The following is a 14,626-nucleotide window of genomic DNA, read 5'->3' as shown; positions in this document are numbered from 1 at the left end:
AAAAGAAAGTTCAAATTGAACAGCTGCTGTCAACGGCCATTCTAAGCTGAATGTGCCTGCTCTCGTCAGATCGCAGCAGCAATGCAGCTTAAGGCTTGGCAAGTACCAGCATGGGAGACTGGCTGGGAATCCCAAGTTCTGTTGACCTTTTTGAACCTGAAAATTGTGTTAGTTTCTCTATGAGATAGTAAAAGAAGGTTCAAATTGAACAGCTGCTGTCAACGGCCATTCTAAGCTGAATGTGCGTGCTCTCGTCAGATCGCAGCAACAATGCAGCTTAAGGCTTGGCAAGTACAAGCATGGGAGACTGGCTGGGAATCCCAAGTTCCGTTGACCTTTTTGAACCTGAAAATTGTTAGTTTCTCTGTCAAAGATGGTAAAAGAAGGTTCAAATTGAACAGCTGCTGGCAGCGGCCATTCTAAGCTGAATGTGCCTGCTCTCGTCAGATCGCAGCAGCAATGCAGCTTAAGGCTTGGCAAGTACCAGCATGGGAGACTGGCTGGGAATCCCAAGTTCCGTTGACCTTTTTGAACCTGAAAATTGTGTTAGTTTCTCTATGAGATAGTAAAAGAAGGTTCAAATTGAACAGCTGCTGTCAACGGCCATTCTAAGCTGAATGTGCCTGCTCTCGTCAGATCGCAGCAGCAATGCAGCTTAAGGCTTGGCAAGTACCAGCATGGGAGACTGGCTGGGAATCCCAAGTTCCGTTGACCTTTTTGAACCTGAAAATTGTTAGTTTCTCTGTCAAAGATGGTAAAAGAAGGTTCAAATTGAACAGCTGCTGTCAACGGCCATTCTAAGCTGAATGTGCCTGCTCTCGTCAGATCGCAGCAGCAATGTAGCTTAAGGCTTGGCAAGTACCAGCATGGGAGACTGGCTGGGAATCCCAAGTTCTGTTGACCTTTTTGAACCTGAAAATTGTGCTAGTTTTTCTATGAGATAGTAAAAGAAGGTTCAAATTGAACAGCTGCTGTCAACAGCCATTCTAAGCTGAATGTGCCTGCTCTCGTCAGATCGCAGCAGCAATGCAGCTTAAGGCTTGGCAAGTACCAGCATGGGAGACTGGCTGGGAATCCCAAGTTCTGTTGACCTTTTTGAACCTGAAAATTGTGTTAGTTTCTCTATGAGATAGTAAAAGAAGGTTCAAATTGAACAGCTGCTGTCAACGGCCATTCTAAGCTGAATGTGCCTGCTCTCATCAGATCGCAGCAGCTTAAGGCTTGGCAAGTACCAGCATGGGAGACTGGCTGGGAATCCCAAGTTCCGTTGACCTTTTTGAACCTGAAAATTGTGTTAGTTTCTCTATGAGATAGTAAAAGAAGGTTCAAACTGAACAGCTGCTGTTAACGGCCATTCTAAGCTGAATGTGCCTGCTCTCGTCAGATCGCAGCAGCAATGCAGCTTAAGGCTTGGCAAGTACCAGCATGGGAGACTGGCTGGGAATCCCAAGTTCCGTTGACCTTTTTGAACCTGAAAATTGTGTTAGTTTCTCTATGAGATAGTAAAAGAAAGTAGAAATTAGGCAGCTGCTGTCAACGGCCATTCTAAGCTGAATGTGCCTGCTCTCGTCAGATCGCAGCAGCAATGCAGCTTAAGGCTTGGCAAGTACCAGCATGGGAGACTGGCTGGGAATCCCAAGTTCCGTTGACCTTTTTGAACCTGAAAATTGTGTTAGTTTCTCTATAATATAGTAAAAGAAGGTTCAAATTGAACAGCTGCTGTCAACAGCCTCTCTAAGCTGAAAGTGCCTGCTCTCGTCAGATCGCAGCAGCAATGCAGCTTAAGGCTTGGCAAGTACCAGCATGGGAGACTGGCTGGGAATCCCAAGTTCTGTTGACCTTTTTGAACCTGAAAATTGTGTTAATTTCTCTATGAGATAGTAAAAGAAGGTTCAAATTGAACAGCTGCTGTCAACGGCCATTCTAAGCTGAATGTGCCTGCTCTCGTCAGATCGCAGCAGCTTAAGGCTTGGCAAGTACCAGCATGGGAGACTGGCTGGGAATCCCAAGTTCCGTTGACCTTTTTGAACCTGAAAATTGTGTTAGTTTCTCTATGAGATAGTAAAAGAAGGTTCAAATTGAACAGCTGCTGTCAACGGCCATTCTAAGCTGAATGTGCCTGCTCTCGTCAGATCGCAGCAGCAATGCAGCTTAAGGCTTGGCAAGTACCAGCATGGGAGACTGGCTGGGAATCCCAAGTTCCGTTGACCTTTTTGAACCTGAAAATTGTGTTAGTTTCTCTATGGGATAGTAAAAGAAGGTTCAAATTGAACAGCTGCTGTCAACGGCCATTCTAAGCTGAATGTGCCTGCTCTCGTCAGATCGCAGCAGCATTGCAGCTTAAGGCTTGGCAAGTACCAGCATGGGAGACTGGCTGGGAATCCCAAGTTCTGTTGACCTTTTTGAACCTGAAAATTGTGTTAGTTTCTCTATGAGATAGTAAAAGAAGGTTCAAATTGAACAGCTGCTGTCAACGGCCATTCTAAGCTGAATGTGCCTGCTCTCGTCAGATCGCAGCAGCATTGCAGCTTAAGGCTTGGCAAGTACCAGCATGGGAGACTGGCTGGGAATCCCAAGTTCTGTTGACCTTTTTGAACCGGAAAATTGTGTTAGTTTCTCTATGAGATAGTAAAAGAAGGTTCAAATTGAACAGCTGCTGTCAACGGCCATTCTAAGCTGAATGCGCGTGCTCTTGTCGGATCACAGCAGCGATGCAGCTTAAGGCTTGGCAAGTACCAGCATGGGAGACTGGCTGCGAATCCCAAGTTCCGTTGACCTTTTTGAACCTGAAAATTGTGTTAGTTTCTCTATGAGATAGTAAAAGAAGGTTCAAACTGAACAGCTGCTGTCAACGGCCATTCTAAGCTGAATGTGCCTGCTCTCGTCAGATCGCAGCATCAATGCAGCTTAAGGCTTGGCAAGTACCAGCATGGGAGACTGGCTGGGAATCCCAAGTTCCGTTGACCTTTTTGAACCTGAAAATTGTGTTAGTTTCTCTATGAGATAGTAAAAGGAAGTAGAAATTAGGCAGCTGCTGTCAACGGCCATTCTAAGCTGAATGTGCCTGCTCTCGTCAGATCGCAGCATGCAGCTTAATGCTTGGCAAGTACCAGCATGGGAGACTGGCTGGGAATCCCAAGTTCTGTTGACCTTTTTGAACCTGAAAATTGTGTTAGTTTCTCTATGAGATAGTAAAAGAAGGTTCAAATTGAACAGCTGCTGTCAACGGCCATTCTAAGCTGAATGTGCCTGCTCTCGTCAGATCGCAGCAGCAATGCAGCTTAAGGCTTGGCAAGTACCAGCATGGGAGACTGGCTGGGAATCCCAAGTTCCGTTGACCTTTTTGAACCTGAAAATTGTGTTAGTTTCTCTATGGGATAGTAAAAGAAGGTTCAAATTGAACAGCTGCTGTCAACGGCCATTCTAAGCTGAATGTGCCTGCTCTCGTCAGATCGCAGCAGCATTGCAGCTTAAGGCTTGGCAAGTACCAGCATGGGAGACTGGCTGGGAATCCCAAGTTCTGTTGACCTTTTTGAACCTGAAAATTGTGTTAGTTTCTCTATGAGATAGTAAAAGAAGGTTCAAATTGAACAGCTGCTGTCAACGGCCATTCTAAGCTGAATGTGCCTGCTCTCGTCAGATCGCAGCAGCATTGCAGCTTAAGGCTTGGCAAGTACCAGCATGGGAGACTGGCTGGGAATCCCAAGTTCTGTTGACCTTTTTGAACCTGAAAATTGTGTTAGTTTCTCTATGAGATAGTAAAAGAAGGTTCAAATTGAACAGCTGCTGTCAACGGCCATTCTAAGCTGAATGCGCGTGCTCTTGTCGGATCACAGCAGCGATGCAGCTTAAGGCTTGGCAAGTACCAGCATGGGAGACTGGCTGCGAATCCCAAGTTCCGTTGACCTTTTTGAACCTGAAAATTGTGTTAGTTTCTCTATGAGATAGTAAAAGAAGGTTCAAACTTAACAGCTGCTGTCAACGGCCATTCTAAGCTGAATGTGCCTGCTCTCATCAGATCGCAGCAGCTTAAGGCTTGGCAAGTACCAGCATGGGAGACTGGCTGGGAATCCCAAGTTCCGTTGACCTTTTTGAACCTGAAAATTGTGTTAGTTTCTCTATGAGATAGTAAAAGAAGGTTCAAATTGAACAGCTGCTGTCAACGGCCATTCTAAGCTGAATGCGCGTGCTCTTGTCGGATCACAGCAGCGATGCAGCTTAAGGCTTGGCAAGTACCAGCATGGGAGACTGGCTGCGAATCCCAAGTTCCGTTGACCTTTTTGAACCTGAAAATTGTGTTAGTTTCTCTATGAGATAGTAAAAGAAGGTTCAAACTGAACAGCTACTGTCAACGGCCATTCTAAGCTGAATGTGCCTGCTCTCGTCAGATCGCAGCATCAATGCAGCTTCAGGCTTGGCAAGTACCAGCATGGGAGACTGGCTGGGAATCCCAAGTTCCGTTGACCTTTTTGAACCTGAAAATTGTGTTAGTTTCTCTATGAGATAGTAAAAGAAAGTTCAAATTGAACAGCTGCTGTCAACGGCCATTCTAAGCTGAATGTGCCTGCTCTCGTCAGATCGCAGCAGCAATGCAGCTTAAGGCTTGGCAAGTACCAGCATGGGAGACTGGCTGGGAATCCCAAGTTCTGTTGACCTTTTTGAACCTGAAAATTGTGTTAGTTTCTCTATGAGATAGTAAAAGAAAGTAGAAATTAGGCAGCTGCTGTCAACGGCCATTCTAAGCTGAATGTGCCTGCTCTCGTCAGATCGCAGCAGCAATGCAGCTTAAGGCTTGGCAAGTACCAGAATGGGAGACTGGCTGGGAATCCCAAGTTCTGTTGACCTTTTTGAACCTGAAAATTGTGTTAGTTTCTCTATGAGATAGTAAAAGAAGGTTCAAATTGAACAGCTGCTGTCAACAGCCATTCTAAGCTGAATGTGCCTGCTCTCATCAGATCGCAGCAGCTTAAGGCTTGGCAAGTACCAGCATGGGAGACTGGCTGGGAATCCCAAGTTCCGTTGACCTTTTTGAACCTGAAAATTGTGTTAGTTTCTCTATGAGATAGTAAAAGAAGGTTCAAATTGAACAGCTGCTGTCAACAGCCATTCTAAGCTGAATGTGCCTGCTCTCGTCAGATCGCAGCAGCTTAAGGCTTGGCAAGTACCAGCATGGGAGACTGGCTGGGAATCCCAAGTTCCGTTGACCTTTTTGAACCTGAAAATTGTGTTAGTTTCTCTATGAGATAGTAAAAGAAGGTTCAAATTGAACAGCTGCTGTCAACGGCCATTCTAAGCTGAATGTGCCTGCTCTCGTCAGATCGCAGCAGCAATGCAGCTTAAGGCTTGGCAAGTACCACCATGGGAGACTGGCTGGAAATCCCAAGTTCTGTCGACCTTTTTGAATCTGAAAATTGTGTTAGTTTTTCTATGAGATAGTAAAAGAAAGTTCAAATTGAACAGCTGCTGTCAACGGCCATTCTAAGCTGAATGTGCCTGCTCTCGTCAGATCGCAGCAGCAATGTAGCTTAAGGCTTGGCAAGTACCAGCATGGGAGACTGGCTGGGAATCCCAAGTTCCGTTGACCTTTTTGAACCTGAAAATTGTGTTAGTTTCTCTATGAGATAGTAAAAGAAGGTTCAAATTGAACAGCTGTTGTCAACGGCCATTCTAAGCTGAATGTGCCTGCTCTCGTCAGATCGCAGCAGCAATGCAGCTTAAGGCTTGGCAAGTACCAGCATGGGAGACTGGCTGGGAATCCCAAGTTCCGTTGACCTTTTTGAACCTGAAAATTGTTAGTTTCTCTGTCAAAGATGGTAAAAGAAGGTTCAAATTGAACAGCTGCTGTCAACGGCCATTCTAAGCTGAATGTGCCTGCTCTCATCAGATCGCAGCAGCAATGTAGCTTAAGGCTTGGCAAGTACCAGCATGGGAGACTGGCTGGGAATCCCAAGTTCCGTTGACCTTTTTGAACCTGAAAATTGTGTTAGTTTCTCTATGAGATAGTAAAAGAAGGTTCAAATTGAACAGCTGTTGTCAACGGCCATTCTAAGCTGAATGTGCCTGCTCTCGTCAGATCGCAGCAGCAATGCAGCTTAAGGCTTGGCAAGTACCAGCATGGGAGACTGGCTGGGAATCCCAAGTTCCGTTGACCTTTTTGAACCTGAAAATTGTGTTAGTTTCTCTATGAGATAGTAAAAGAAGGTTCAAACTGAACAGCTGCTGTCAACGGCCATTCTAAGCTGAATGTGCCTGCTCTCGTCAGATCGCAGCAGCAATGCAGCTTAAGGCTTGGCAAGTACCAGCATGGGAGACTGGCTGGGAATCCCAAGTTCCGTTGACCTTTTTGAACCTGAAAATTGTGTTAGTTTCTCTATGAGATAGTAAAAGAAGGTTCAAATTGAACAGCTGCTGTCAACGGCCATTCTAAGCTGAATGTGCCTGCTCTCGTCCGATCGCAGCAGCAATGCAGCTTAAGGCTTGGCAAGTACCAGCATGGGAGACTGGCTGGGAATCCCAAGTTCCGTTGACCTTTTTGAACCTGAAAATTGTGTTAGTTTCTCTATGAGATAGTAAAAGAAGGTTCAAACTGAACAGCTGCTGTCAACGGCCATTCTAAGCTGAATGTGCCTGCTCTCGTCAGATCGCAGCAGCAATGCAGCTTAAGGCTTGGCAAGTACCAGCATGGGAGACTGGCTGGGAATCCCAAGTTCTGTTGACCTTTTTGAACCTGAAAATTGTGTTAGTTTCTCTATGAGATAGTAAAAGAAGGTTCAAATTGAACAGCTGCTGTCAACGGCCATTCTAAGCTGAATGTGCCTGCTCTCGTCAGATCGCAGCAACAATGCAGCTTAAGGCTTGGCAAGTACAAGCATGGGAGACTGGCTGGGAATCCCAAGTTCCGTTGACCTTTTTGAACCTGAAAATTGTTAGTTTCTCTGTCAAAGATGGTAAAAGAAGGTTCAAATTGAACAGCTGCTGTCAACGGCCATTCTAAGCTGAATGTGCCTGCTCTCATCAGATCGCAGCAGCAATGTAGCTTAAGGCTTGGCAAGTACCAGCATGGGAGACTGGCTGGGAATCCCAAGTTCCGTTGACCTTTTTGAACCTGAAAATTGTGTTAGTTTCTCTATGAGATAGTAAAAGAAGGTTCAAATTGAACAGCTGCTGTCAACGGCCATTCTAAGCTGAATGTGCCTGCTCTCGTCAGATCGCAGCAGCAATGCAGCTTAAGGCTTGGCAAGTACCAGCATGGGAGACTGGCTGGGAATCCCAAGTTCCGTTGACCTTTTTGAACCTGAAAATTGTTAGTTTCTCTGTCAAAGATGGTAAAAGAAGGTTCAAATTGAACAGCTGCTGTCAACGGCCATTCTAAGCTGAATGTGCCTGCTCTCGTCAGATCGCAGCAGCAATGTAGCTTAAGGCTTGGCAAGTACCAGCATGGGAGACTGGCTGGGAATCCCAAGTTCCGTTGACCTTTTTGAACCTGAAAATTGTGTTAGTTTCTCTATGAGATAGTAAAAGAAGGTTCAAACTGAACAGCTGCTGTCAACGGCCATTTTAAGCTGAATGTGCCTGCTCTCGTCAGATCGCAGCAGCAATGCAGCTTAAGGCTTGGCAAGTACCAGCATGGGAGACTGGCTGGGAATCCCAAGTTCCGTTGACCTTTTTGAACCTGAAAATTGTGTTAGTTTCTCTATGAGATAGTAAAAGAAGGTTCAAACTGAACAGCTGCTGTCAACGGCCATTCTAAGCTGAATGTGCCTGCTCTCGTCAGATCGCAGCAGCAATGCAGCTTAAGGCTTGGCAAGTACCAGCATGGGAGACTGGCTGGGAATCCCAAGTTCCGTTGACCTTTTTGAACCTGAAAATTGTGTTAGTTTCTCTATGAGATAGTAAAAGAAGGTTCAAATTGAACAGCTGCTGTCAACGGCCATTCTAAGCTGAATGTGCCTGCTCTCATCAGATCGCAGCAGCTTAAGGCTTGGCAAGTACCAGCATGGGAGACTGGCTGGGAATCCCAAGTTCCGTTGACCTTTTTGAACCTGAAAATTGTGTTAGTTTCTCTATGAGATAGTAAAAGAAGGTTCAAATTGAACAGCTGCTGTCAACAGCCATTCTAAGCTGAATGTGCCTGCTCTCGTCAGATCGCAGCAGCTTAAGGCTTGGCAAGTACCAGCATGGGAGACTGGCTGGGAATCCCAAGTTCCGTTGACCTTTTTGAACCTGAAAATTGTGTTAGTTTCTCTATGAGATAGTAAAAGAAGGTTCAAATTGAACAGCTGCTGTCAACGGCCATTCTAAGCTGAATGTGCCTGCTCTCGTCAGATCGCAGCAGCAATGCAGCTTAAGGCTTGGCAAGTACCAGCATGGGAGACTGGCTGGGAATCCCAAGTTCCGTTGACCTTTTTGAACCTGAAAATTGTGTTAGTTTCTCTATGGGATAGTAAAAGAAGGTTCAAATTGAACAGCTGCTGTCAACGGCCATTCTAAGCTGAATGTGCCTGCTCTCGTCAGATCGCAGCAGCAATGCAGCTTAAGGCTTGGCAAGTACCACCATGGGAGACTGGCTGGAAATCCCAAGTTCTGTCGACCTTTTTGAATCTGAAAATTGTGTTAGTTTTTCTATGAGATAGTAAAAGAAAGTTCAAATTGAACAGCTGCTGTCAACGGCCATTCTAAGCTGAATGTGCCTGCTCTCGTCAGATCGCAGCAGCAATGCAGCTTAAGGCTTGGCAAGTACCAGCATGGGAGACTGGCTGGGAATCTCAAGTTCTGTTGACCTTTTTGAACCTGAAAATTGTGTTAGTTTCTCTATGAGATAGTAAAAGAAGGTTCAAATTGAACAGCTGCTGTCAACGGCCATTCTAAGCTGAATGTGCCTGCTCTCGTCAGATCGCAGCAACAATGCAGCTTAAGGCTTGGCAAGTACAAGCATGGGAGACTGGCTGGGAATCCCAAGTTCCGTTGACCTTTTTGAACCTGAAAATTGTTAGTTTCTCTGTCAAAGATGGTAAAAGAAGGTTCAAATTGAACAGCTGCTGTCAACGGCCATTCTAAGCTGAATGTGCCTGCTCTCGTCAGATCGCAGCAACAATGCAGCTTAAGGCTTGGCAAGTACAAGCATGGGAGACTGGCTGGGAATCCCAAGTTCCGTTGACCTTTTTGAACCTGAAAATTGTTAGTTTCTCTGTCAAAGATGGTAAAAGAAGGTTCAAATTGAACAGCTGCTGTTAACGGCCATTCTAAGCTGAATGTGCCTGCTCTCATCAGATCGCAGCAGCAATGTAGCTTAAGGCTTGGCAAGTACCAGCATGGGAGACTGGCTGGGAATCCCAAGTTCCGTTGACCTTTTTGAACCTGAAAATTGTGTTAGTTTCTCTATGAGATAGTAAAAGAAGGTTCAAACTGAACAGCTGCTGTCAACGGCCATTCTAAGCTGAATGTGCCTGCTCTCGTCAGATCGCAGCAGCAATGCAGCTTAAGGCTTGGCAAGTACCAGCATGGGAGACTGGCTGGGAATCCCAAGTTCCGTTGACCTTTTTGAACCTGAAAATTGTGTTAGTTTCTCTATGAGATAGTAAAAGAAGGTTCAAATTGAACAGCTGCTGTCAACGGCCATTCTAAGCTGAATGTGCCTGCTCTCATCAGATCGCAGCAGCTTAAGGCTTGGCAAGTACCAGCATGGGAGACTGGCTGGGAATCCCAAGTTCCGTTGACCTTTTTGAACCTGAAAATTGTGTTAGTTTCTCTATGAGATAGTAAAAGAAGGTTCAAATTGAACAGCTGCTGTCAACAGCCATTCTAAGCTGAATGTGCCTGCTCTCGTCAGATCGCAGCAGCTTAAGGCTTGGCAAGTACCAGCATGGGAGACTGGCTGGGAATCCCAAGTTCCGTTGACCTTTTTGAACCTGAAAATTGTGTTAGTTTCTCTATGAGATAGTAAAAGAAGGTTCAAATTGAACAGCTGCTGTCAACGGCCATTCTAAGCTGAATGTGCCTGCTCTCGTCAGATCGCAGCAGCAATGCAGCTTAAGGCTTGGCAAGTACCAGCATGGGAGACTGGCTGGGAATCCCAAGTTCCGTTGACCTTTTTGAACCTGAAAATTGTGTTAGTTTCTCTATGGGATAGTAAAAGAAGGTTCAAATTGAACAGCTGCTGTCAACGGCCATTCTAAGCTGAATGTGCCTGCTCTCGTCAGATCGCAGCAGCAATGCAGCTTAAGGCTTGGCAAGTACCACCATGGGAGACTGGCTGGAAATCCCAAGTTCTGTCGACCTTTTTGAATCTGAAAATTGTGTTAGTTTTTCTATGAGATAGTAAAAGAAAGTTCAAATTGAACAGCTGCTGTCAACGGCCATTCTAAGCTGAATGTGCCTGCTCTCGTCAGATCGCAGCAGCAATGCAGCTTAAGGCTTGGCAAGTACCAGCATGGGAGACTGGCTGGGAATCTCAAGTTCTGTTGACCTTTTTGAACCTGAAAATTGTGTTAGTTTCTCTATGAGATAGTAAAAGAAGGTTCAAATTGAACAGCTGCTGTCAACGGCCATTCTAAGCTGAATGTGCCTGCTCTCGTCAGATCGCAGCAACAATGCAGCTTAAGGCTTGGCAAGTACAAGCATGGGAGACTGGCTGGGAATCCCAAGTTCCGTTGACCTTTTTGAACCTGAAAATTGTTAGTTTCTCTGTCAAAGATGGTAAAAGAAGGTTCAAATTGAACAGCTGCTGTCAACGGCCATTCTAAGCTGAATGTGCCTGCTCTCGTCAGATCGCAGCAACAATGCAGCTTAAGGCTTGGCAAGTACAAGCATGGGAGACTGGCTGGGAATCCCAAGTTCCGTTGACCTTTTTGAACCTGAAAATTGTTAGTTTCTCTGTCAAAGATGGTAAAAGAAGGTTCAAATTGAACAGCTGCTGTTAACGGCCATTCTAAGCTGAATGTGCCTGCTCTCATCAGATCGCAGCAGCAATGTAGCTTAAGGCTTGGCAAGTACCAGCATGGGAGACTGGCTGGGAATCCCAAGTTCCGTTGACCTTTTTGAACCTGAAAATTGTGTTAGTTTCTCTATGAGATAGTAAAAGAAGGTTCAAATTGAACAGCTGCTGTCAACGGCCATTCTAAGCTGAATGTGCCTGCTCTCGTCAGATCGCAGCAGCAATGCAGCTTAAGGCTTGGCAAGTACCAGCATGGGAGACTGGCTGGGAATCCCAAGTTCCGTTGACCTTTTTGAACCTGAAAATTGTTAGTTTCTCTGTCAAAGATGGTAAAAGAAGGTTCAAATTGAACAGCTGCTGTCAACGGCCATTCTAAGCTGAATGTGCCTGCTCTAGTCAGATCGCAGCAGCAATGTAGCTTAAGGCTTGGCAAGTACCAGCATGGGAGACTGGCTGGGAATCCCAAGTTCCGTTGACCTTTTTGAACCTGAAAATTGTGTTAGTTTCTCTATGAGATAGTAAAAGAAGGTTCAAACTGAACAGCTGCTGTCAACGGCCATTTTAAGCTGAATGTGCCTGCTCTCGTCAGATCGCAGCAGCAATGCAGCTTAAGGCTTGGCAAGTACCAGCATGGGAGACTGGCTGGGAATCCCAAGTTCTGTTGACCTTTTTGAACCTGAAAATTGTGTTAGTTTCTCTATGAGATAGTAAAAGAAGGTTCAAATTGAACAGCTGCTGTCAACGGCCATTCTAAGCTGAATGTGCCTGCTCTCGTCAGATCGCAGCAGCATTGCAGCTTAAGGCTTGGCAAGTACCAGCATGGGAGACTGGCTGGGAATCCCAAGTTCTGTTGACCTTTTTGAACCTGAAAATTGTGTTAGTTTCTCTATGAGATAGTAAAAGAAGGTTCAAATTGAACAGCTGCTGTCAACGGCCATTCTAAGCTGAATGCGCGTGCTCTTGTCGGATCACAGCAGCGATGCAGCTTAAGGCTTGGCAAGTACCAGCATGGGAGACTGGCTGCGAATCCCAAGTTCCGTTGACCTTTTTGAACCTGAAAATTGTGTTAGTTTCTCTATGAGATAGTAAAAGAAGGTTCAAACTTAACAGCTGCTGTCAACGGCCATTCTAAGCTGAATGTGCCTGCTCTCATCAGATCGCAGCAGCTTAAGGCTTGGCAAGTACCAGCATGGGAGACTGGCTGGGAATCCCAAGTTCCGTTGACCTTTTTGAACCTGAAAATTGTGTTAGTTTCTCTATGAGATAGTAAAAGAAGGTTCAAATTGAACAGCTGCTGTCAACGGCCATTCTAAGCTGAATGCGCGTGCTCTTGTCGGATCACAGCAGCGATGCAGCTTAAGGCTTGGCAAGTACCAGCATGGGAGACTGGCTGCGAATCCCAAGTTCCGTTGACCTTTTTGAACCTGAAAATTGTGTTAGTTTCTCTATGAGATAGTAAAAGAAGGTTCAAATTGAACAGCTGCTGTCAACGGCCATTCTAAGCTGAATGTGCCTGCTCTCGTCAGATCGCAGCAGCAATGCAGCTTAAGGCTTGGCAAGTACCAGCATGGGAGACTGGCTGGGAATCCCAAGTTCTGTTGACCTTTTTGAACCTGAAAATTGTGTTAGTTTCTCTATGAGATAGTAAAAGAAAGTAGAAATTAGGCAGCTGCTGTCAACGGCCATTCTAAGCTGAATGTGCCTGCTCTCGTCAGATCGCAGCAGCAATGCAGCTTAAGGCTTGGCAAGTACCAGAATGGGAGACTGGCTGGGAATCCCAAGTTCTGTTGACCTTTTTGAACCTGAAAATTGTGTTAGTTTCTCTATGAGATAGTAAAAGAAGGTTCAAATTGAACAGCTGCTGTCAACAGCCATTCTAAGCTGAATGTGCCTGCTCTCATCAGATCGCAGCAGCTTAAGGCTTGGCAAGTACCAGCATGGGAGACTGGCTGGGAATCCCAAGTTCCGTTGACCTTTTTGAACCTGAAAATTGTGTTAGTTTCTCTATGAGATAGTAAAAGAAGGTTCAAATTGAACAGCTGCTGTCAACAGCCATTCTAAGCTGAATGTGCCTGCTCTCGTCAGATCGCAGCAGCTTAAGGCTTGGCAAGTACCAGCATGGGAGACTGGCTGGGAATCCCAAGTTCCGTTGACCTTTTTGAACCTGAAAATTGTGTTAGTTTCTCTATGAGATAGTAAAAGAAGGTTCAAATTGAACAGCTGCTGTCAACGGCCATTCTAAGCTGAATGTGCCTGCTCTCGTCAGATCGCAGCAGCAATGCAGCTTAAGGCTTGGCAAGTACCACCATGGGAGACTGGCTGGAAATCCCAAGTTCTGTCGACCTTTTTGAATCTGAAAATTGTGTTAGTTTTTCTATGAGATAGTAAAAGAAAGTTCAAATTGAACAGCTGCTGTCAACGGCCATTCTAAGCTGAATGTGCCTGCTCTCGTCAGATCGCAGCAGCAATGTAGCTTAAGGCTTGGCAAGTACCAGCATGGGAGACTGGCTGGGAATCCCAAGTTCCGTTGACCTTTTTGAACCTGAAAATTGTGTTAGTTTCTCTATGAGATAGTAAAAGAAGGTTCAAATTGAACAGCTGTTGTCAACGGCCATTCTAAGCTGAATGTGCCTGCTCTCGTCAGATCGCAGCAGCAATGCAGCTTAAGGCTTGGCAAGTACCAGCATGGGAGACTGGCTGGGAATCCCAAGTTCCGTTGACCTTTTTGAACCTGAAAATTGTTAGTTTCTCTGTCAAAGATGGTAAAAGAAGGTTCAAATTGAACAGCTGCTGTCAACGGCCATTCTAAGCTGAATGTGCCTGCTCTCATCAGATCGCAGCAGCAATGTAGCTTAAGGCTTGGCAAGTACCAGCATGGGAGACTGGCTGGGAATCCCAAGTTCCGTTGACCTTTTTGAACCTGAAAATTGTGTTAGTTTCTCTATGAGATAGTAAAAGAAGGTTCAAATTGAACAGCTGTTGTCAACGGCCATTCTAAGCTGAATGTGCCTGCTCTCGTCAGATCGCAGCAGCAATGCAGCTTAAGGCTTGGCAAGTACCAGCATGGGAGACTGGCTGGGAATCCCAAGTTCCGTTGACCTTTTTGAACCTGAAAATTGTGTTAGTTTCTCTATGAGATAGTAAAAGAAGGTTCAAACTGAACAGCTGCTGTCAACGGCCATTCTAAGCTGAATGTGCCTGCTCTCGTCAGATCGCAGCAGCAATGCAGCTTAAGGCTTGGCAAGTACCAGCATGGGAGACTGGCTGGGAATCCCAAGTTCCGTTGACCTTTTTGAACCTGAAAATTGTGTTAGTTTCTCTATGAGATAGTAAAAGAAGGTTCAAATTGAACAGCTGCTGTCAACGGCCATTCTAAGCTGAATGTGCCTGCTCTCGTCCGATCGCAGCAGCAATGCAGCTTAAGGCTTGGCAAGTACCAGCATGGGAGACTGGCTGGGAATCCCAAGTTCCGTTGACCTTTTTGAACCTGAAAATTGTGTTAGTTTCTCTATGAGATAGTAAAAGAAGGTTCAAACTGAACAGCTGCTGTCAACGGCCATTCTAAGCTGAATGTGCCTGCTCTCGTCAGATCGCAGCAGCAATGCAGCTTAAGGCTTGGCAAGTACCAGCATGGGAGACTGGCTGGGAATCCCAAGTTCTGTTGACCTTTTTGAACCTGAAAATTGTGTTAGT

The 14,626-nt window shown here is 45.6% G+C and overlaps 60 pseudogenes; all 60 read left to right on the top strand.

Annotated features, from left to right (window-relative positions):
* The first annotated feature begins 28 nt into the window (after nucleotides 1-28).
* LOC140080546 (5S ribosomal RNA) lies at nucleotides 29-147 on the top strand (annotated as a pseudogene).
* Nucleotides 148-217: 70 nt separating this feature from the next.
* On the top strand, nucleotides 218-336 carry LOC140094927 (5S ribosomal RNA; annotated as a pseudogene).
* Nucleotides 337-406: 70 nt separating this feature from the next.
* On the top strand, nucleotides 407-525 carry LOC140091567 (5S ribosomal RNA; annotated as a pseudogene).
* A 70-nt stretch (nucleotides 526-595) lies between these two features.
* On the top strand, nucleotides 596-714 carry LOC140099923 (5S ribosomal RNA; annotated as a pseudogene).
* Nucleotides 715-784: 70 nt separating this feature from the next.
* Nucleotides 785-903, top strand: LOC140086589 (5S ribosomal RNA; annotated as a pseudogene).
* A 70-nt stretch (nucleotides 904-973) lies between these two features.
* LOC140081850 (5S ribosomal RNA) lies at nucleotides 974-1,092 on the top strand (annotated as a pseudogene).
* A 251-nt stretch (nucleotides 1,093-1,343) lies between these two features.
* Nucleotides 1,344-1,462, top strand: LOC140082972 (5S ribosomal RNA; annotated as a pseudogene).
* A 70-nt stretch (nucleotides 1,463-1,532) lies between these two features.
* Nucleotides 1,533-1,651, top strand: LOC140099921 (5S ribosomal RNA; annotated as a pseudogene).
* Nucleotides 1,652-1,721: 70 nt separating this feature from the next.
* On the top strand, nucleotides 1,722-1,840 carry LOC140093102 (5S ribosomal RNA; annotated as a pseudogene).
* Nucleotides 1,841-2,091: 251 nt separating this feature from the next.
* Nucleotides 2,092-2,210, top strand: LOC140099919 (5S ribosomal RNA; annotated as a pseudogene).
* Nucleotides 2,211-2,280: 70 nt separating this feature from the next.
* LOC140093222 (5S ribosomal RNA) lies at nucleotides 2,281-2,399 on the top strand (annotated as a pseudogene).
* Nucleotides 2,400-2,469: 70 nt separating this feature from the next.
* Nucleotides 2,470-2,588, top strand: LOC140093221 (5S ribosomal RNA; annotated as a pseudogene).
* A 259-nt stretch (nucleotides 2,589-2,847) lies between these two features.
* On the top strand, nucleotides 2,848-2,966 carry LOC140084258 (5S ribosomal RNA; annotated as a pseudogene).
* Nucleotides 2,967-3,221: 255 nt separating this feature from the next.
* Nucleotides 3,222-3,340, top strand: LOC140099918 (5S ribosomal RNA; annotated as a pseudogene).
* A 70-nt stretch (nucleotides 3,341-3,410) lies between these two features.
* LOC140093220 (5S ribosomal RNA) lies at nucleotides 3,411-3,529 on the top strand (annotated as a pseudogene).
* A 70-nt stretch (nucleotides 3,530-3,599) lies between these two features.
* On the top strand, nucleotides 3,600-3,718 carry LOC140093219 (5S ribosomal RNA; annotated as a pseudogene).
* Nucleotides 3,719-4,347: 629 nt separating this feature from the next.
* Nucleotides 4,348-4,466, top strand: LOC140085935 (5S ribosomal RNA; annotated as a pseudogene).
* Nucleotides 4,467-4,536: 70 nt separating this feature from the next.
* On the top strand, nucleotides 4,537-4,655 carry LOC140080545 (5S ribosomal RNA; annotated as a pseudogene).
* Nucleotides 4,656-4,725: 70 nt separating this feature from the next.
* LOC140084831 (5S ribosomal RNA) lies at nucleotides 4,726-4,844 on the top strand (annotated as a pseudogene).
* A 432-nt stretch (nucleotides 4,845-5,276) lies between these two features.
* Nucleotides 5,277-5,395, top strand: LOC140097999 (5S ribosomal RNA; annotated as a pseudogene).
* A 70-nt stretch (nucleotides 5,396-5,465) lies between these two features.
* LOC140084960 (5S ribosomal RNA) lies at nucleotides 5,466-5,584 on the top strand (annotated as a pseudogene).
* Nucleotides 5,585-5,654: 70 nt separating this feature from the next.
* Nucleotides 5,655-5,773, top strand: LOC140099917 (5S ribosomal RNA; annotated as a pseudogene).
* A 70-nt stretch (nucleotides 5,774-5,843) lies between these two features.
* LOC140082295 (5S ribosomal RNA) lies at nucleotides 5,844-5,962 on the top strand (annotated as a pseudogene).
* A 70-nt stretch (nucleotides 5,963-6,032) lies between these two features.
* Nucleotides 6,033-6,151, top strand: LOC140099916 (5S ribosomal RNA; annotated as a pseudogene).
* A 70-nt stretch (nucleotides 6,152-6,221) lies between these two features.
* Nucleotides 6,222-6,340, top strand: LOC140099915 (5S ribosomal RNA; annotated as a pseudogene).
* Nucleotides 6,341-6,410: 70 nt separating this feature from the next.
* Nucleotides 6,411-6,529, top strand: LOC140083815 (5S ribosomal RNA; annotated as a pseudogene).
* A 70-nt stretch (nucleotides 6,530-6,599) lies between these two features.
* On the top strand, nucleotides 6,600-6,718 carry LOC140080544 (5S ribosomal RNA; annotated as a pseudogene).
* Nucleotides 6,719-6,788: 70 nt separating this feature from the next.
* Nucleotides 6,789-6,907, top strand: LOC140085247 (5S ribosomal RNA; annotated as a pseudogene).
* Nucleotides 6,908-6,977: 70 nt separating this feature from the next.
* On the top strand, nucleotides 6,978-7,096 carry LOC140082294 (5S ribosomal RNA; annotated as a pseudogene).
* A 70-nt stretch (nucleotides 7,097-7,166) lies between these two features.
* LOC140099914 (5S ribosomal RNA) lies at nucleotides 7,167-7,285 on the top strand (annotated as a pseudogene).
* Nucleotides 7,286-7,355: 70 nt separating this feature from the next.
* On the top strand, nucleotides 7,356-7,474 carry LOC140084959 (5S ribosomal RNA; annotated as a pseudogene).
* Nucleotides 7,475-7,544: 70 nt separating this feature from the next.
* On the top strand, nucleotides 7,545-7,663 carry LOC140085229 (5S ribosomal RNA; annotated as a pseudogene).
* A 70-nt stretch (nucleotides 7,664-7,733) lies between these two features.
* On the top strand, nucleotides 7,734-7,852 carry LOC140099913 (5S ribosomal RNA; annotated as a pseudogene).
* A 432-nt stretch (nucleotides 7,853-8,284) lies between these two features.
* LOC140099912 (5S ribosomal RNA) lies at nucleotides 8,285-8,403 on the top strand (annotated as a pseudogene).
* Nucleotides 8,404-8,473: 70 nt separating this feature from the next.
* Nucleotides 8,474-8,592, top strand: LOC140097998 (5S ribosomal RNA; annotated as a pseudogene).
* Nucleotides 8,593-8,662: 70 nt separating this feature from the next.
* LOC140084665 (5S ribosomal RNA) lies at nucleotides 8,663-8,781 on the top strand (annotated as a pseudogene).
* A 70-nt stretch (nucleotides 8,782-8,851) lies between these two features.
* Nucleotides 8,852-8,970, top strand: LOC140085246 (5S ribosomal RNA; annotated as a pseudogene).
* A 70-nt stretch (nucleotides 8,971-9,040) lies between these two features.
* On the top strand, nucleotides 9,041-9,159 carry LOC140085245 (5S ribosomal RNA; annotated as a pseudogene).
* Nucleotides 9,160-9,229: 70 nt separating this feature from the next.
* On the top strand, nucleotides 9,230-9,348 carry LOC140086093 (5S ribosomal RNA; annotated as a pseudogene).
* Nucleotides 9,349-9,418: 70 nt separating this feature from the next.
* On the top strand, nucleotides 9,419-9,537 carry LOC140099911 (5S ribosomal RNA; annotated as a pseudogene).
* Nucleotides 9,538-9,969: 432 nt separating this feature from the next.
* LOC140099908 (5S ribosomal RNA) lies at nucleotides 9,970-10,088 on the top strand (annotated as a pseudogene).
* A 70-nt stretch (nucleotides 10,089-10,158) lies between these two features.
* On the top strand, nucleotides 10,159-10,277 carry LOC140097997 (5S ribosomal RNA; annotated as a pseudogene).
* Nucleotides 10,278-10,347: 70 nt separating this feature from the next.
* LOC140084664 (5S ribosomal RNA) lies at nucleotides 10,348-10,466 on the top strand (annotated as a pseudogene).
* A 70-nt stretch (nucleotides 10,467-10,536) lies between these two features.
* On the top strand, nucleotides 10,537-10,655 carry LOC140085244 (5S ribosomal RNA; annotated as a pseudogene).
* Nucleotides 10,656-10,725: 70 nt separating this feature from the next.
* Nucleotides 10,726-10,844, top strand: LOC140085243 (5S ribosomal RNA; annotated as a pseudogene).
* A 70-nt stretch (nucleotides 10,845-10,914) lies between these two features.
* LOC140086091 (5S ribosomal RNA) lies at nucleotides 10,915-11,033 on the top strand (annotated as a pseudogene).
* A 70-nt stretch (nucleotides 11,034-11,103) lies between these two features.
* Nucleotides 11,104-11,222, top strand: LOC140099907 (5S ribosomal RNA; annotated as a pseudogene).
* A 70-nt stretch (nucleotides 11,223-11,292) lies between these two features.
* LOC140096321 (5S ribosomal RNA) lies at nucleotides 11,293-11,411 on the top strand (annotated as a pseudogene).
* Nucleotides 11,412-11,481: 70 nt separating this feature from the next.
* Nucleotides 11,482-11,600, top strand: LOC140087064 (5S ribosomal RNA; annotated as a pseudogene).
* Nucleotides 11,601-11,670: 70 nt separating this feature from the next.
* On the top strand, nucleotides 11,671-11,789 carry LOC140093218 (5S ribosomal RNA; annotated as a pseudogene).
* A 629-nt stretch (nucleotides 11,790-12,418) lies between these two features.
* On the top strand, nucleotides 12,419-12,537 carry LOC140080543 (5S ribosomal RNA; annotated as a pseudogene).
* A 70-nt stretch (nucleotides 12,538-12,607) lies between these two features.
* Nucleotides 12,608-12,726, top strand: LOC140084820 (5S ribosomal RNA; annotated as a pseudogene).
* Nucleotides 12,727-13,158: 432 nt separating this feature from the next.
* LOC140097996 (5S ribosomal RNA) lies at nucleotides 13,159-13,277 on the top strand (annotated as a pseudogene).
* Nucleotides 13,278-13,347: 70 nt separating this feature from the next.
* On the top strand, nucleotides 13,348-13,466 carry LOC140084958 (5S ribosomal RNA; annotated as a pseudogene).
* A 70-nt stretch (nucleotides 13,467-13,536) lies between these two features.
* Nucleotides 13,537-13,655, top strand: LOC140099906 (5S ribosomal RNA; annotated as a pseudogene).
* A 70-nt stretch (nucleotides 13,656-13,725) lies between these two features.
* LOC140082293 (5S ribosomal RNA) lies at nucleotides 13,726-13,844 on the top strand (annotated as a pseudogene).
* A 70-nt stretch (nucleotides 13,845-13,914) lies between these two features.
* On the top strand, nucleotides 13,915-14,033 carry LOC140099905 (5S ribosomal RNA; annotated as a pseudogene).
* Nucleotides 14,034-14,103: 70 nt separating this feature from the next.
* LOC140099904 (5S ribosomal RNA) lies at nucleotides 14,104-14,222 on the top strand (annotated as a pseudogene).
* Nucleotides 14,223-14,292: 70 nt separating this feature from the next.
* Nucleotides 14,293-14,411, top strand: LOC140083803 (5S ribosomal RNA; annotated as a pseudogene).
* Nucleotides 14,412-14,481: 70 nt separating this feature from the next.
* Nucleotides 14,482-14,600, top strand: LOC140080542 (5S ribosomal RNA; annotated as a pseudogene).
* The last annotated feature ends 26 nt before the right edge of the window (nucleotides 14,601-14,626 follow it).

The sequence above is a fragment of the Engystomops pustulosus genome, chromosome 9 (genome assembly GCF_040894005.1).
Source record: "Engystomops pustulosus chromosome 9, aEngPut4.maternal, whole genome shotgun sequence".
NCBI lineage: Eukaryota > Metazoa > Chordata > Amphibia > Anura > Leptodactylidae > Engystomops > Engystomops pustulosus.
The sequence above is the reverse complement of the archived record's forward strand: the minus strand, read 5'-3'. Positions and strand labels throughout refer to the sequence as shown.